Source organism: Oryctolagus cuniculus, chromosome 1 (genome assembly GCF_051225735.1).
Source record: "Oryctolagus cuniculus isolate XC-2025 breed Fujian yellow rabbit chromosome 1, ASM5122573v1, whole genome shotgun sequence".
NCBI lineage: Eukaryota > Metazoa > Chordata > Mammalia > Lagomorpha > Leporidae > Oryctolagus > Oryctolagus cuniculus.
Window position 1 is genome coordinate 215,120,663 of NC_142867.1, and position 19,971 is coordinate 215,140,633.

Sequence of the window (19,971 nt, forward strand, 5' to 3'; positions counted from 1 at the left end):
GTGCAAATATCCTATGCTATTAGGACAGCGGTGTAAGATTTGTTCAAACTGTCTATTATATTACATTATTGTCTTTGACTTCTCCTTCCACTGCCTCTCATATCCAGCTCAGTATTTTTATTTTCTGTTTGTCAGTGCCCTCCAGGAAGCTTAAGTTAGGCCCAAATATCATCAGTAACGCTGACTGCAGCCACATGCATGGAACTGGAGGACAGCATGTGAAGACGGAAAATCCTACACAGAAAGACACCTGCCATGTGGCCTTATTCACGTGTAAAAGCTAAAGAACCCAGTCAATAGAGAAAAGAGGAGAATATTGGTCACTAGAGATGTGAACATGTAGGAGGCATGGGGATGGAGAGAGGTTAGGTTATGGGTACTGAAATATACTTAAATATGAAGAGTTGGTTAGTACTGGTAATTTATAGCACAGTTGGATAACTGTAGTCTACAACAATTTATATTTCAAAATAACTAATAGAGTTTGAAGAGTCCTACCACAGGGAAATGATGAATATTTGATGAGACAGAAATTTTAATTACCCTGATTTATTATATATGTTATTGTACTAGACTCCATGAATATGTATGAGTATTTTCAATTAAAACTTTTTAAAAGGCCACAATTCAATGGCATTTAGTACATACACAGTGTTCTGCAACCATCAGCATTCTCTAGTTCCAGAACGCGTCAATCACCCCAAAAGGAAACCTACCCCCATTAAACAGTCACTCCCACTCCTCCATCATGGCAAGCCCCTGCCAGCCACAAACCCGCTTTTCATCCAGAAAACCTATTAGAATTACCTGCCTCGGTGGACACTGAACATGCGGAGCTTTTGCTTTTCTTTCCAAACATGTCATCCTCCTCCATCACAGTAGTTCTTATCCATCATTAATTAATAGACTGTCTCTTATGGAATTCTCTGGATATTTTATATTTAACAGATTCTCTACAAAAAAAAAAAAAAAAGATTACAAAACATAGCTTTAAAGCAACTGAATTGTTTGCGCTACTGTTAAGACTAACACACACATTTTTTTAGAAAGAAAAATCCACTCAGTTTCCTGGAATTTCATATTTTCTCTTGTTTAAAAATAGTAGGGAGCTGGCGCTGTGGCGTGGTAGGTGGAGCCACGACCTGCAGTGCCGGCATCCCATGTGTGCACCAGTTCGAGCCCAGCTGCTCCACTTCCAATCCAGCTCTCTGCTACAGCCTGGGAAAACACCAGAAGATGGCCGAAATCCCTGGGCCCCTGCACCTGCCTGGGAGACCAGGAAGAAGCTCCTGGCTTTGGATCAGCACAGCTCCAGCCGTTACAGTCATCTGGGAAGTGAACCAGCAGATGGAAAATACCTCTCCCTCTCCCTCTCCCTCCACTTCTCCCCCCTCTCCCCCCCCCTTCTTCTCTGTAACTCTTTCAAATAAATAAATAAATCTTTTAAAAAAGGTCAAGAAAAATTGGTCCTTCCATCTGATTCTGTCACCAACTTCAAATAAATATTGTTTTACAATCATATTCATGAAATTGGTTTTGTGTGACAGTCTCCATGCCAAAAATTAGTTATGTAAAAATCAACAATGTAATTCATTTCTTTGAAAAATATTGAACCTTTTTTTAGCACATTATTTATTTAAGTCAGAAAGCTTCTGCAGCAGCAGCCAAGGAGAGGTGCTCCAAGAGACAAAGACCCCAAAAGTACTATTACCACAACTAAAAATGCCAAAGGATAGCAGCTGGAACATCATGTAAATTGAAGTCAGCTGTTGTTGTGGGGGAATATTTATTGTCCCTCAACAATTTAAAGTTCATCAGCTATAATACAGAGAGGTTTGAAACTTCAAATCCCTTAGAGATAATGTCCCAAAGATCCAATTATATTAAACTTTTACGAAGTCAGAGAGTGCAGGGCCGGCACTGTGGGGTGACAGGTGGGGCCGCTGCCTGCAGTGCCGGCATCCCATGTGGGTGCTTGTTCAAGTTTCAGCTGCTCCAGTTCTGATCAGGCTCTTTGCGATGGCCTGGGAAAGCAGTAGAAGATGGCCCAAGTCCTTGGGCCCCTGCAACCTCGTGGGCAACCTGGAGGAAGCTCATGGCTCCTGGGCTCCGATAGGCCAGCTCCAGCCATTGCAGCCATCTAGAAAGTGAACTAGCAGATGGAAGACCTCCCTTCCTCCCTCCTCCTCTCTCTGTGCCTCTGCCTCTCTATATCTTATTTGGCCTTCAGATCTTGGATTCTAAACACCATTCTCAACTAAAAGGAAGCATGACTCCATGAGACAATGGCTGCTATCAGAGCTGGAGTGGGAAGAGGGTGATATCGACTTAGGATGTCTTACCATATCAGAATGTAAGATGGATGCAAAGATGGGGCCGGTGCTGCGGCGTAGCAGGTGAAGCCACCAACTGCAGTGCTAGCATCTCTTCTGGCTTTGGATCAGCGTAGCTCCAGATGTTGTGGCCAACTAGGGAGTGAACCAGCGGATGCAATACCTCTCTCTCTTTCTCTCTCTTTCTCTCTCTCTCTCTCTCTCTGCCTCTCCTTCTCTAACTCTGACTTTCAAATAAATAAATAAATATTTTAAAGAATTAAATTAAAACAAAAAATTACAAAAGATCAGTGAAATACAGAGCTTTTTTTGAAAAATTAACAAAATTGACACACCACTGACCCAACTAACCAAAAAAAGGGGGGAGGATACCAAAATCAGTAAAATCAGAGCTGATAAAGGAAATGCAACAACAGATACCACAGAAATGAAAAGAATCATCAGGAATTACTACAAAGAGCTTCATGCCAACAAATCAGGAAACCTAGAAGAAATGGAAAGATTTCTGGACACATACAATCTTCCAAATTTCAGTCATGAAGACATAGAACACCTAAACAGACCAATAATGTAGAGGGAGACTGAATCAGTAATAAAGACCCTCCAAACAAATAAAAGCCCAGGACCCAATGGCTTCACTGCTGAATTCTACCAGACATTTAAAGAAGAATCAATCCCTTGGGGTTGGTGCTGTGGTATGGCAGCTGTGGCTGCCACCCACAGTGCTGGCATCCCATATAGGCACTGGTTCAAGTCCTGGCTGCTACACTTCTAATCCAGCTCTCTGGTATGGCCTGGGAAAGCAGAAGAATATGGCTTGACTCCTTGAGCCCCTGCACCCACTTGTGGGAGACCCAGAAGAAGCTCCTGGCTTCAGATTGGCGCAGCTCCAGATGTTGTAGACATTTGGGGAATGAATCAGTGGATAGAAGACCTTTCTCTTTCTGCCTCTGCCTTTGCCTCTCTGTAGTTCTGCCTTTTGAATAAATAAATAAATCTTTAAAAAAAAAAATCCCGAGCCGGCGCCGCGGCTCACTAGGCTAATCCTCCGCCTTGCGGCACCGGCACACCGGGTTCTAGTCCCAGTCGGGGCGCCGGATTCTGTCCCGGTTGCCCCTCTTCCAGGCCAGCTCTCTGCTGTGGCCAGGGAGTGCAGTGGAGGATGGCCCAAGTGCCCTGCACCCCATAGGAGACCAGGAGAAGCACCTGGCTCCTGGCTCCTGCCATCGGATCAGTGTGGTGCGCCGGCCGCAGCGTGCGGGCCACGGCGGCCATTGGAGGGTGAACCAACGGCAAAAGGAAGACCTTTCTCTCTGTCTCTCTCTCACTGTCCACTCTGCCTGTCAAAAAATAAATAAATAAATAAATAAATCTTTAAAAAAAAATCCCAATTCTTCTCAAGTTATTCAAAACAATTGAAAGGGAGGGTATCCTCCAAAACTTCTTCTGCAAAGCCAGCATAACCTTAATTCCTAAACCCGAAAAAGATACAACAGAGAGAGAGAACTATAAAACATTTTCCTGATACAACATAGATACAAAAGTACTCAACAAAATACTAGCCAATTAGATCCAACAACACATCAGAAAGATGGCCCATCTGAACCAACTGGGATTTATCCCTGGTAGGCAGGGATGGTTCAATATCTGAAAATCAATGTGATACATCACATTAACAAACTGAAGAACAAAAACCATATTATTATCTGAATAGATGCAGAATAAGCATCTGATAAAATACAACACCCTTTCATGATGAAAACTCTAGGCAAATTGGGTACAGAAGGAACATTCCTAAACACAAAAAATCAAGGCAATCTATGACAAACCCACAGAATGCATCTTACTGAATGTGGAAAAATTGGAGAAATTCCCCCTGAGATCTGGAACCAGACAAGGATGCCAACTCTCGCCATTGCTATTTCATATAGTCCTAGAAGTTTTAGCCAGAACCATTAGGCAAGAAAAATAAATCAAAGGATACAAATTGGGAAGGAGGATGTCAAACTATCCCTATTTGCAGATGACATGATTCTATATATAAAGGATCCAAAAGATTCCACTTAGAAACTATTAGAACTCATAAAAGAATTTGATAAAGTGCAGGCTATAAAATCAACACACAAAATTCAATAGCCTTGATATACACAATGTCATACCTGAGAAAGAGCTTCTAAGATCAATATCATTCATAATAGCTACAAAATAAATTTAAATATCTTGTAATAAATTTAACTTAAGATGTAAAAATCTCTATGGTGAAAATTCCAAAACATAAAGGAAGAAGTAAAATAAGACATAAAAAGTAGAAAAATCTTCCATATTCATGGATTAGAAGAATCAATATCATCAAAATGTCCATACTACTGAAAGCAATATATAGATTCAGTGTGATCTCAGTCAAAATGCCAACAGCATTCTTTTCAGATCTAGAAAAAAATTACGCTAAAATTCATATGGAAACACAAGAGAACCAGAATAGCTAAAATAATCTTACACAATAAAAACAAAGCTGGAGGCACCACAATACCATATCTCAAGACATACTACAGGGCAATTATAATCAAAATAGCCTGGTACTAGGACAAAAACAGCCATGTAGACCAATGGAACAAAACAGAAGCTCCATAAATCAATCCACGCATCTACAACCAACTTATCTTTGACAAAGGAGCAAAAATTAATCCCTGGAGCAGTCAGTCTCAACAAGTGGTGCTAGGAAAACTGGATCTCCACATGCATGCAGAAGTACAAAACTAGACCACTCCCTTACACCTTACACTCCCTTACTCAAAATGGATCAGAGACCTAAATCTAAGACTTGATATCATCAAATACTAGAGAACATTGAGGAAACTGGCACAGGCAAAGACTTCTTAGAAAAGAACCCAATGAGCCGGCGCCGTGGCTCAATAGGCTAATCCTCCACCTTGCGGCGCCGGCACACCGGGTTCTAGTCCCGGTTGGGGCGCCGGATTCTGTCCCGGTTGCCCCTCTTCCAGGCCAGCTCTCTGCTATGGCCAGGGAGTGCAGTGGAGGATGGCCCAGGTGCTTGGGCCCTGCACCCCATGGGAGACCAGGAAAAGCACCTGGCTCCTGGCTCCTGCCATCGGATCAGCACGGTGCGCCGGCTGCAGCGGCGGCCATTGGAGGGTGAACCAACGGCAAAGGAAGACCTTTCTCTCTCTGTCTCTCTCTCACTGTCCACTCTGCCTGTCAAAAATAAAAAAAAAAAAAAAAAAAAAAGAAAAAAAAAAAAAAAAAAAGAAAAGAACCCAAAAGCACAGGCAATCACAGCCAAAATTGAGAAATGGGATTACATCAAACTGAGAAGCTTCTGCACTGCAAAAGAAACTCTCAGCAAAGTGAAGAGGCAACCGACAGAATAGGAGAAAATATTTGCAAACTATGCAACTAATAAAGGATTAATTTCTAGAGTTTACAAAGAGCTCAAGAAACTCAAGAACTACAAAACAAACAATCCAGTTTGGGCAAAGAACCTGAACTGACATTTTTCAAGAGAGGAAATTCAAATGGCCAACAGACCTGAAAAAATGCTCAGGATTCCTAGCCATCAGGGAAATGCAAATCAAAACCACAATGAGATTTCACTTCACGCCCATTAGAACGGCTCCCACACAGAAATGAACAAACAACAAATGCTGGCAAGGATATTGGGAAAAAGGTACCCTGATCCACTGTTGGTGGAAATGTAAACTGGTCCAGCCAGTGTGGAAGACAGTATGGAGATACCTCAGAAAGATAAATATAGACCTACCATATGACCCAGCCATCCTACTCCTAGGAATTTACCCAAACCAAAAAACATAGCATATTAAAGAGTTATCTGTACCACCATGTTCATTGCAGCTGAATTCACAATATCTAAGATATGGAATCATTTTTCTAGATGTTATCTGTAAAATTAGAGCAACTAGAAACAATTAACAGCTCTACTTGATAAAGAGGAAACTGAAGCTCAGAGATGGGAGGTCACATGTCAAGGTCACAGAACTGATAAGATGTTTAGATTAGAATTTGAAATGGAAACTGCGTACCTATAAACTTGGCCTCACCACCACTTAGGGCTTGGTTAGTTACTTGGTTGGTTTGTTCGCTGCTTGCTTTATTAGTCCATTTTCCATGACTATACCAAAATACCTGAGGCTGGGTACCTGACAGAGAAAAAAAGTTTACTTGGCTTACAGTTTTGGAGCCCAAAGAGCACAGTTCCAGCCTCTGCTTGGCTCTGGTGAGCCTCATGGGGAATGGTGTCAAAATGGAAGACATGAAAGTGACACATGGTGAGACAGGAAGACAGAGACTGGGCTTCCATGAGTTCCTTTCAAGGACATGTCCCCAATGCCAGGACAAACTCTCAGTAGGCCCCACTTCTTCAAGGTCCCATAACCTCTTAATACTGCCATACTGGGAACCAAGTCTCCAGTGTATGAAGCACTGGGAGATGAACTACACCCAAACCACAGCAGCTTTTTCACAGAACTTAAAAAAGTTATTGTGCATGAAGTGCTCAGGGATGTGTATGGCCCTGTATGATCACGAGCAGTAGTTACTTATTCAATTATAGTGGCTAATAGCATGGATTCCTCACCATGTGACTGAAATATGCTAGAAAGTCTAACAAGAGCTGTGAAGAACTTACATTGAAGAAACAGGAGCTGGTGTTGTGGTGTAGCCAGTAAAGCTGCCTCCTTAGATGCCAGCATCCCATATGGACACTGGTTCTAGTCCCAGCTGCCCCTATTCTGATCCAGCTCTCTGCTAGGGCCTGGGAAAGCAGCAGAACATGACACAAATGTTTGGACCCCTGCACCCACACAGGAGACCTAGATGAAGCTCCTGGCTCCTGGCTTCAGTCTGGCCCTGCCCTGCCCTGACCTTTGTGGCCATATAGCAGGTGAATCAGTGGATGAAAGATCTCTTTCTCCCCCTCTCTCGGTAACTCTTTCAAATAATAAATCTTCTTTTGAAAGGAACAATAAAATTTTTAATAACAGTAGTGTCTTAGCCAATAAAATACATGGATATTATGCAAAATTGAGTCTAAAGGCTGGCATTGCAGCACAGTGGGTTAAGTCACAGCCTGAGATGCCTGCATCCAATATGTATGCTGGTTTGGGTTCTGGCTGCTGCACCTCTGATCCAGTTCCCTGCTAACACACTTAGCAAAGCAGCAGATGACCCAATTACTTGGGCCCTGTCACCCACATGAGAGACCCAAATGGAATTCCAAGCTCCCGGCTTCAGCCCGGCCCAACCTCAGTCATTGTGGCCATTTGGGGGAGTGAACGAGCAAATGAAACATCTTTCTCTGTCACTCTGTCTTTCATATAAATAAATCTTTTTTAAAAAAATCTACAGTCTACCTCTAAACATACATTATTTTTATCACTCCACAAAATTCCTTTCTGATAAAATGAAAAACTACTATATTAAAATACAATCTTCAAAACTGAAGCAAAAGATGTTTCCATAAAAGAAGGTAGAGATGAAAGGGGGCTTTCAGAAGGCTTTCTCACAAACCAAATGAAATAAATCAAAGGAGAAAATGCTATTTAATAGCAAAACAGACTTCAGCCACTTACAGAAGCGTGAATGAGCTCACCTCATAGCCATGTGGCTCTTTTCTGTAGAAACACCTCAAGGGATCTGAAAGAAGGCCCTGGACCAGTTCAAAAGGGAAAAGGTTATGATAGAAATAACTATTGTACTTAATAATTATCTTAAAGAGTTCTAATGTTTATTCCAGAAAGTGGGCATCTGACTTAATGGTCAAGCCGTCAGACCTGGGACACACATATCTCATATCCAGTTGCCTGGATTTGAGTCCCAGCTCTGCAACCAACCCGATTTCAGGTCTTAATGCAAACCCTGGGAGGCAGTGGTGCAGTTGGGTCCCTCCCCCCACCATGTCGGAGACCTGGAATGAGCTCTATGCTCCCAGTTTTCTTTCTTCCTCTCTCCCTTCCCCCTAATCCCTCAAATAAAGTTCTGTGTTTTCCTTAAGTTCATTCTTGGGTTCCTGAAAAGGGGTTTGAGGCACTGGGAGAGAGAACTCGGGAGGGTATTACAAAGAGGAGAGAGAGTGCAGAAACTTTGCAGGAACAGGGAATCCAGAGAAACCAATGAGAAATGTTGGCTAGGGAATGTTAGGGATCTATAAAAATAGTGAGCTCTCATACTGGATTTTAGGTTGTTGGCTGGTCTTGAATATTTTCTACTCCACTCTGATACTCCCAAACATTCAATTAAAGTCATAAAACACAGCATCTTAAATAATAGAGGTTTGACAATCGAAGAACAGGATTCAGTGCCAGGATGGAGACGTTAGAGGTGCAGGGACTGAAAGATATCTCTGTTCCAACCATTAGCTGATCACTAAGCTAACTGAGCAGACACGGCAGTAGTCACAAATAAAAAGGAATTCAGACTTTGCAAAATTAGTTCAAGAAGTCATTTAAGAAGAAAAACCCAGCAGCAACAACAAATAGCAACAATACATCCTAAAATGGGAAGGAAATCTGATTTTTATTTTAAATATTTAGTGTTTCAACATTCCATTTTATTCTGTTTAATATATTCCATCCTTGGCAAAAAATGACTTAAATGAAAGATCTCTGCGAGTGAGATCCCAGCAGAAAGAATGGGCCATCAAAGAAGAAGGTACCTTTCTCTGAAGGGAGGAGAGAACTTCCACTTTGACTATGGCCTTGTCTGAGTAAGGTTGGAGTTGGCCAACTCAAGAGGCTTCCATAGCCTTGGCAGCTCATGACAAGAGCCTCGGGTGATCACTGACATCATAAATAAGAGTGTCAATTGTTAAATCAACAACGGGAGTCACTGTGCACTTATTCCCCATGTAGGATCTCTGTCCTTATTGTATTGTACTATGTGAATTGATGGTATAACTAGTACTCAAACAGTACTTTATACTTTGTGTGTCTGTGTCAGTGCAAACTGTTGAAATCTTTACTTTGTATATACTAAGTATTTTCTGTATATAAAGATAATTAAAAATTAATCTTAACAAAGAATGAGATGGGAGAGGGAATAGGAGACAGGATGGTTTGCAGATGGGAGGGAGGTTATGGGGAGAAAAACTGGTATAATCCAAAAGTTGTACTTTTGAAATTTATATTAAAGTTAAAAAATATATATTTCATCTTAAATGTCTACTTTTCAACAAAAATTACAAGACATGTGAAGAAACAGCAAAGTGTGGCCAACATTTTATGAAGATCTATGAAGACATGATCATAAAGAGCTCCAAAATATTCCAAACAAAACATGACAGAACTGGGAAGCAAAATACACAATAAGTCATAATACTTGGAGACTTTAATGAATTGACTCATTTAGATTGTTTCCACTATTTGGTTCTCATCACGTTGCTATGAACATTTATATTTAAGTTCCTCCATGGACGTATGTTTTCATTTCTCATAGATATGCGCTTACATAAAGGAATGAAGTTTCTGGGTTATATATTAACTCTCCGTGTAAACATTTGAAGAACTGTCACCCAAAGCATTTTATTTTCCCACCAGCAATGTAGGAGGGTTCCAATTTCTCCCTTTCCCTACTAATACTTGTTATGTTGCATTTGCATTCTCCTAATGACTACTGATTTTAGTAGTTTTTTCATGTACCTAGTGACCATTTGTATATCTCCTTTGGATAAATATCTATACAGAACCTCTGTCCATTTAAATAATAGATTGTCTTTTTAATACTGACATAAAATTTCATTATTCTGGACACAAATCCCTTATCAGGTATATGACTTGCAAATATTTTCACCTAACCTGTGGGTTATCTTCTCACTTTATTGATAGTGTTCTATGAAAACACAAAAAAATATTTTGATGAAATTCAACTTCTATGTGTTTTCAGTCACTTGTGTTTCAGGTATCACATCTTAAGAAGTCTTCCTAACCCATCATCATGAAGATTTATTTCTATAATTTCCTTCAAGAGCTTTGTAGTGTTGGCTTACAATTAAGCCTGATCCATTTTGAGTTCATTTTTGTCTGGGATATGGATGCATGTACAGGAAGATATCCAGTGTTCCAGCACAATTCTCTTTTCAATGAATTTGATGGCCTTGATAAAACCCAGTTTATCATAAATGTGAGGACTTAATTTCTGGACTCTCAATACTATTCCTTTTATCTGCAAGTCTATCATTTTGCTAGTACCACATAGACTTGATTCCTAAGTTTATTATAAGTTTGAAATCAAGAAGCATGGACAGTGTAAATTTGTTCTTATCAAAATATTTTTGGTCCCTTCCATTCCATATGAACTTTTGGATTATCCATTTCTGCAAAGAATCCAGTTAGGGTATTGGTAGGGACGAGATTGAATCTGTAGATCAACTTGAGGAGCATTGACATTATAAAAATAGTCTTCTGATCACGGACATGGTCTATCTTTCCAGCTCTTTTTTCTTTCATGTGTTGTAATTTTCAGCATGTAATTTTTCACTATTTTTTTATTCTAAAACAAAGAACTTTATCACAAATGAAACTGTTGCACTAATTTTACTTAGATTGCCCATTGATACTATAGTGCAATATGATTTTTATAAATTGATCTTATAGCTTCAAGCTTACTAAACTTATTAGCTCTAATAGATTTTTATGTACATTCGTTAACATTTCTCTATATAAGATTATATCTTTTGAAATAGTCTTGCTTCTTCCTTTCCAATTTGGATGCCTTTTACTTCATTTTCTTAACTGATTTCCCTGCTTTGAACCCCCAGAATAATGTTAGAAGTAGCAAGAATAAACATCTTTATGTCTTATCTTCAGAAAACCAGTCTTTCTTCAATATGTACCATGTAACTGTCATAGTATTGCACAGGTTTCCTTTATCAGGTTGATGAAATTCCCACCAATTCCCAATTGATGAGTGGTTGGTTTTTATTATCCGGAATATATTTTTAAAGACTTATTTGAAAGGCAGAGTTACATGGAGGGGAGGGGAGGGGAGGGAGGGAGGGAGGGAGGGAGGGAGGGAGAGACGGAGAGAGGGAGAGAGGGAGAGAGGGAGAGAGGGAGAGAGAGAGAGAGAGAGAGAGGTCTTCCATCCACTGGTTCACTTCCCAAATGGCCACAATGGCTGGAGGTGGGCCAATCCAAAGCCAGGAGCTTCTTCTGGGTCTCCCACATGGGTGCAGGGGCCCAAGCACTTGGGCCATCTTCTACTTCTTTCCCAGGCTACAGCAGAGAGCTGGATCGGAAGTGGAGCAGCCAGGACTCGAACCAGTGCCATATGGGATGCTGGCACTGCAGGCAATGGCTTTACTCGCTATGCCATAGCACTGGCCCCAGGACTATTAATTTTATAAAATGCTTTTTCTGCATTTATTACTATGTGACTTTTGTTCTTTATTTTGTCCACATATATGGTGCATTACATTAATTTTCATGTTTAACTAACTTGCGCTTGAGATAAACCCCACATGGTCATGATATATCATCATTTTCACACACTGCTTCATTCAGTTCCTAGTATTTTGCTGTCAAAATTCATGTCTACATTCTTAAGATAAATTACTCTACAGTTGTCTTCTATTAGTTCTGATGTCTTCGCCCAGTTTGGGTAGAAAATGCCCACAGAATGAACTGGGAATTTTAGAACTCGTGTTCCTTTTTAAATGTTTGGTAGAATTCACCATCTGGGCTGGGTATGTGCACGTAGCTTTTTAAATTGATTCTATTTCATTTGCTACATTAACTACTATTCTTCTACTTCTTTAGTCAGATTGCACTTCTTATTTGTGTCTTCTAGAAACTTGTCCATTTCATCTATGAATGTTATCTTACATATTATTTACCTAATATGTGGGTATACAATTCCTTTTAACACCCCTATATTCCTATTTTTAAAAAATTTATTTGAAAAAACGAGAGAGAGGAATGGAAAGATACCATCCACCCACTGGTTTACTACCCAGGAGTGGGGGCAGGCAGAAGCCAGGAGCCCAGAACTTCATTCAGGTCTCCCACATGGGGTGCCAGAGACTCAAGTACTTGAAGTGTTTCCTGCTGCTCTTCCCCTTACATGTCCTATCCCCTGCCTCAGGATCCCAGGATGCACATTAGCAGGAAGTGGGCTTGGAAATAGAGCCAGCACCAACTCAAAACGCAGAACTCCAATATGGGAATGTGGGTACCCAAGTGGTGGCTTAACCTGCTGCACCAAAATGCCTGCCTTCCCTTTTTTAAGATTCGGATGTAGTAATGTCCACTTGTTGGTTCTTGTCTCGTAATTTTTTCTGATCAGTATAGCTAAAGGCTTGTCAGACAGTATTTTAAAAAGAAAAACCTTAATTTCACCTATTTCTGCTATGATCTTTATTTCCTCCCTTTTGCTTTCCTTAGATTTAATTTGCTCTATTTTCCTTCCTTTTTAGGAAGGACAATTATAGCAATTTTTCAAAATGCCATTGTTTTCAGCTATAGATTTCCCCCTAAGCATTGCAATAGCTGAATTCCACACATTTGGGTATGCTGGTCTTTTTTTTCATATGTCTCAAAACTATTTTCTAATTTCTCTGGAGATTTATTCTTTGATCCACTGGTTATTCAAAAGTATGTTATTTATTTCCCACTTATTATTTCATTAGGCTATTAATTTCAATTTTCGATTCACTGTGACTGTAGAACACATTTTCTACAATTTCAATCTTTTTTCATTTATTGTGGCTTGTTTTATGGCCTATGGATTCTAGAGAGTTAATCCCTGCACCGAAATCCCTGCATCTACAAAAAACTGGAAACTCCTCCTTGAAAGAAATATTCTAAACATGTTTTTCCTTTTTTTCTTCTTCCCTTGTACTTTTGATTACTGGAGAATAATTCTCAAGTACATAAATTTCCATTTTAAGACTTCATCTCTAAAATGGCTAGAATAATTGGTATCAAATTACAAAGATTATGTCAGCATAGAAAAGAATAAGCCAGAATAGCTAGAGATCCAAATAGCATAAATAAATATCCTAGGTTAAACCTCATTTTGAAAACAAACTTCTGAAAACCTGAACTCTTATTTCTAACTAGAAGCAACATTATCCATATTCTTTTCTCCATGTAATTTCACATGTAAATTCCTTCTTCAACAAGTGCTGGTATAAATTAGCTACAATTGCTGTGACCATATTATGTCATCAATCTTTAAATAACCATTTTACATACTTATCATAAACCCTAAATGGAAAAGAAAGTATTTATATGAGAACTTGCTGTACTTTGCATTCAATTTTGGTATGAAATGAAAACTTCAGTCAAACATATCAGTCTGTTTAAAAAGTTTTTTAACAGAAAATGATAAACTTACTTAATTGAAATATTAAGATAACCTCCCTCTCTCCATCTATTCTATGAATGCTCTATAACCGGCCAAACTTCTTAAAAGTTCAGGTAGTAAGGCCAGCGCCGTGGCTCAATAGGCCAATCCTCCACCTTGCGGCGCCAGCACACCGGGTTCTAGTCCCGGTCGGGGCGCCGGATTCTGTCCCGGTTGCCCCTCTTCCAGGCCAGCTCTCTGCTGTGGCCCGGGAGTGCAGTGGAGGATGGCCCAAATGCTTGGGCCCTGCACCCCACGGGAGACCAGGATAAGTACCTGGCTCCTGCCCTCAGATCAGCGCGGTGCACTGGCCGCAGCACGCCAGCCGTGGCGGCATTGGAGGGTGAACCAACGGCAAAAGGAAGACCTTTCTCTCTGTCTCTCTCTGTCCATTCTGCCTGTAAAAAAAAAAAAAAAAAAAAGAAAAAGTTCAGGTAGTAAATACTTTACACTTTGTACAGTCCCTGTCACAATACTCAACTCTCCATGAAGGCAGCCATAGATGGACTATATTTAAACAAACTGACCAGGCTGTGTTCCAGAAATACTTTATCTACAAAAATAAGCAGCAGGCTAGATTTGGTCCATGTGCCAGTTTGCTTACCACTGCTGAAGGATAAGTAGCAGAAATGAAATCAAATGTTCATGTATATATAAATTAATAAAAAACCAAAATGGGAAAATAAAATCTATTGAAGACATTCCAGGATGAAAACATGAATCTTGGGAACGTGAATGCTTTCGTAATAGTCAGCTAGTCAGTAGGACTCACTTACTTTGACATGGGGAAAAAATGGTAAAATATCTTATATTCAACTTTACATTAACTTTTAAAATACTGCATATGTATACTCACAAAGTAGTGCCTACTATTTGATTAACATTAGACTTTCACAGTGGTCATTTTTTATGTTATATTTTAAAAAAACAAGCATCATAATCACATTTGGGATGAAAATCAATCCCAAAAGCATAAGAGCAGGTCCTCCATTCAATGCCAACACAGAACTCACAAGAGACAAATGACTTTGTCCCAGTGATAAAACAGTTGATATTTCTAATCAATGACTTTGCAACTTGTTAGTCAATGGTGACTAAGCATGATTAACCAATTTAAGATGGTATCACAAATCCACTTGTGAATCAGATTATTTAGATAAAAAGAACAATAATGCCTGTAAATATAAAGTGGTTCAATAAGAAATTAAATCCTCTTCTCTTTGCGCCATATAAATATGTAACACATTAATGTTCATAAATTCTAAGCCGGCAATCCCATTTCTAAGAATTATTCCAATGAATTAACAATGAATTTTCAAAGTTGAGTATTCGAGAATGTATATGATAGTCTTGTTTAGAAAGGAAAATGAAATAAACAGTATCTAAGTATCCATTTATAGACTGGCATAGTTCTAACTTTATTGCATTTAGATCACAAAATAGCTGAGTTCAGTATTCAAAAAATATTTCACATTAAGTATACAACTGTATACATAATTTTAATCTAAAAATTAATAACAGATTACATTACTAATAATTAAGTCATTAACGATTATTAACCCTGGAATAGTACCCATCAAAATATTAACATGTTATCTAGGATGCTTGACTACAGACAATCGTGATTTTCTTTATTTGTACAAATAAGCATTTACCTTTATAACCCAAAGTAAATCAATATAATCTTACTTTTTAGACTTATCTAAAAATAATTCATTTTTAATACTTAACTCAAAAAAATTCTCCAGGTAATTCTTTAAGTATTTGAAAGCCAGAGTGAAAGAGACAATGGTTCATGCCCCCAAATGCCTGCAACTGCAGAGCCTGGGCCAGATGGAAGCCAAGAGCAGAACTCCATCTGGGTCTCTCACATGGGTGACAGAGATCCAAGTATTTATGTCATCATCTGCTTTATAAACTTTTTAAAGACTGGTTTTAGGTTCATAGCAAGATAGAAATGTAGAGCTCCCATATACCCCGACTCTTACATGCATAACTCACCATCAACACTTGTATCACTGTGGTACATTATTAGACATTTTGCTATCAACCAAAGTCCATAGCTTGCCTTGGGGATCATTTTTTTTTTTTATTTAATGAGCATAAATTTCCAAAGTACAGCTTATGGATTACAATAGCTTCCTCCCCCCCATAACTTCCCTCCCACCCACAACGCTCCCCTCTCCCACTCCCTCTCCCCTTCCCTTCACATCAAGATTAATTTTCAATTATCTTTATATACAGATCAATTTAGCATATGTTAAGTAAAGATTTCCACATTTTGCTCCCACACAGAAGCTCAAAGTGTAAAATACTATTTGAGTACTAGTTATAGCATTAATTAAACACCTAAGAGTAATTATGTATTAATTACAGAGTTCAACCAATAGCTTTAAGTAGAACATAAAATGCAACTTTTGCATTGTTGTGGCTCCCCCCCCGCAACCTCCCTCCCTCCCGTGGCCCTCCCCTCTCCCATCCTGCCCTTCGTCACGTTTCATTTTCAATTACCTTCATATACTGAAGATCAACTTAGTATGTACTAAGCAGGGATTTCAACAGGCTGCACTCACACAACCGAACCAGGTATAGGGTACTGTTCGACTAGTAGTGTTGTTTTTGAGTTTCTTAAACACTTTAAGGACAGAGATCCTACGTGGGGAGCATGAACCCAGTGACTCCCGTTGTTGATTTAACAATTGGCACTCTTATTTGTGATGTCAGCAATCACCCGAGACTCTTGCTATGAGCTGTCTAGGCTATGGAAGCCCCTTGAGTTCACCAACTCTGAATTTGTTCAGTCAAGGCCGCATCACAGTGGGGGTTCCTTCCTCCCTTCAGAGAAAGGCGCCTCTCTCCTTGATGGCCTGATCCTTCTGCTGGGGTCTTGTTCACCAGGATCTTTCATTTAGATTGTTTTTTGCCACCGTGTCATGGCTTTCCATGCCTGTGAGACTCTCATGAACCTTTTAGTCAGAAGGGATCATTCTTGATGCTGCACATTCTAGGGCTCTGGACAAATTTCTAACACATACGCACTACCACAGACTACTTTCACAGCTCTAGAAGTCCTGCTGATTATTCATCCTTCCCTCCCCTCTTACCCCTGGCAACCACTGATCTTTTAACTGTCTGCATAGCTCTCCCTTCTTCAGGATATGCTACAGTTGGAATCACAATAGGCAGCCTCTTCAGACTGGCTTCTTTTCACTGAGTAGTATCTTTTCATGGGTTGACAGCCTATTTCTCTTTAGAACTGAATAATATTCCATTGTCTGGATGTAACATGTATCATTCACCCACTGAAAGATATCCAGGATGCTTCCAAGTTTTAGTGATTATAAAAAAAAAAAGCTGTTCTAAACATCCATGTAGAGATTTTACATGGCCATTAGCTTCTATTAATTTAGATAAATACCAATGAACAGAACTTTATGGTAAGGGTACACTTAGTTTTCTATCAATTTAGTGAAAAAAAATTCTCAAATTCTACTTCCAGCACAGTGCTGTGAATTCCCAGAAGACTGACTCATGTATTAACAGCTGTAAACACTGGGGAGAAACACACACACACACACACACACACACACACACACTTCTTGTAAGGCTCTAGAGAGTCAACGACGGGTAGACTTTTGGAGGAGGGCCAAAACAAGGGGCCAGGACAAGGAGTTTCCTGGTTCCACGGCTTGTCCTAAGGGCAAGGCATAGCCAAAGCTTAGTGCAGAGCAGCTGGAGGCCCCACTGAAAAGCACCACCTTGCTGACCTGAGGAGGGCAGATCAGGGGACAGAAGGCAAGAGAAGAGAACCCCACGTTCCTGTGTGTAAACTCTACGCATCTACACCTACACACCTGATGCCCAGGGAAGACACCAAATAGCTCAACCAAGAAAACAGAACTGAAATCTGAGAAACCCCTACCAAAGAGGGGTGGTTTGAGTCCAACCATATGAACTGTGAGGAAGAATCCCAAGTATCTGCAAAGGATTCACAACATCCAGGATGAAATCCCCAAATACTGGACATGAAGAACCAGGACGGGGAGGCGAGGAGACAATCAACAAGGACCAAACAGAAGATGACCCAGATATGAAACAATGACCTAAAAGTTTATACTTATGCTGTAACTTAAAAAAAGTTAATATATTGAAAATAGCAGAAAAATTGTTACAATCTTTAAAGATATTTTAGAAATGAAAGTTATAATATCTGAAATAAAAGTTCACTGCATAGGCTTTAATATGCATATTTAATAAATATGGAACAAGGAGAGTAAGATTTAAAGATACATCTCTTTTAAATGACTGAGAACTGTAGAGTATTATTCAATGTTCTAGTGTAGGTTTAAACTGGAGATGCAGAAAGAAAAGAATGAATGACACAAATCTTATGTAAGCATACATATACCTATATATACCTGAGTAAATAATGACCAAAAAAATCCAAAATTTGGTAAAGTGCACAGATTTAGAAACTGAAAAATCTAAGCAAAGCTGAAGCAGGATAAATACAAAGAACAGCATACCTGGCCACATCACAAAGTGCTGAAATTTAAAAACAGGGAAAATCATGAAAGCAGAAAAATCACATACCCAATCCAGTGCAACAATTTGAGGGCCACAAACAGCGCGCTGGAAATCCTGATGGTCAGAAATGGGGCATATTTACAGTGCTGAAACAAAACAAATACTCAATCTCTACTAATGTTCAGAAGATGGTTAGGTATTTGAAGACTGTACTGCATTATTTGTCTAAACACTAATAACCAAGACTGGGTTTAAAATGTTCAAGAACGCTCACACAAAAATGGTATTCCCGATAGCTATTTTCTCTGTCTTCTACATTTTTAAATGAAGGCTTTAATCAATGTTACCTACATGTATGATTTTATAGGTTTTAAAAAAAAAAACCTTACAAGTTCCAATAAGCATCACTGTTTGAAAGCTTTTTTCTATTTTTTGGTGACATTTTTATTTCCTACTTAAAAAAAAAATTGTTGGGGCCACCACTGTGGCACACTAGGTAAATCTTCCGCCTGCAGCGCCAGCATCCCATATGGGTACTGGGTTTCTAGTCCCAGTTGCTCCTCTTCCGGTCTGACTTTCTGCTGTGGCCTGGGAAGGCAGTGGAGGATGGCCCAAGTGCTTGGGCCCCTGTGCCCACGTTGGGGACCTGGAGTAGGCTCCTGGCTCCTGATTGGCGCAGCTCCGGCGGTTGCAGCCATTTGGGGAGTGAACCAATGGAAAGAAGACCTTTCTGTCTCTCTCTCTCACTGTCTGTAACTCTGTCAAATAAATAAATAAAATCTTTAAAAAAAAAATGTTACTCCAGGCAATTTGCTTGGAACTTGCTTGAAAGGGAAAAGACAAGAGAAGCATACCAGGAGAGAGCAGCTTAGGCCTGTGGGCTGCAGCCAGAGAATGAGCCAGGTAACTCTCACCTTTGAGACTATCCACCACAGCCTAAACTTCATCTGGCAACTTAGAGTACAGCAAGTGGCTATGCCTCTGACGTTTTATATCCATAACCATGTGTATCGATGCCTTGGCAGGTGAACTATTTTCCTAGAGAATTAGTAACAATTAATGCGCTGTTTCAAGAAAGACACATCATGCAGTTTTCATTTACCATTTAATATCTTATTGGGCTTGGGTGGGGTTTTTCCCTTCAAATAAGACTATCACATGCTTAGCTGGCTGAGTACATAGTGCAGAGGATTCTGTGAGGGGGGTCACATATAAAATACAAAAATCTGTTACATACACGTTCAGTTAACAACAGTCTGTAATTACAATGAGCGTCAATGTCAAAATAACTCCCTGAACTTGACAAGCAGCATGAAGATACTGTGGCAGCAGCAGGTAGAAAATGCCCCACCAAGGGCAGAGTGTCCACGCAGTGCAACTGCTCCCGGAGCACGGACCAACATGGTTTTTCTTTTTTTTTCCTTGTTAGTAAACACACATGTCAGAGACGGAGGGGGAAAGCAACACAGATTTGGTGGCAGTCAGTTTTGTTGTGCAGGCACATTGTATGAGGATTACAAAGCAGTCACCCTGGGAACTGTAAATTGGACTCAAACATTCATTAAAAAAAAGACAGTTTTATACCATTTTCACGGTTCTGGTTTCCAACTGTCACACTTCAGTTATCTCCTTTTCAAGCAGTAATAAACTTGTGAAGATAGATCTAATGTACTAATGCCAGAAATAAGGAATTCAATGAGAGCCCCTGCCAATCAGCTGTCTATAAAAGTAGCAC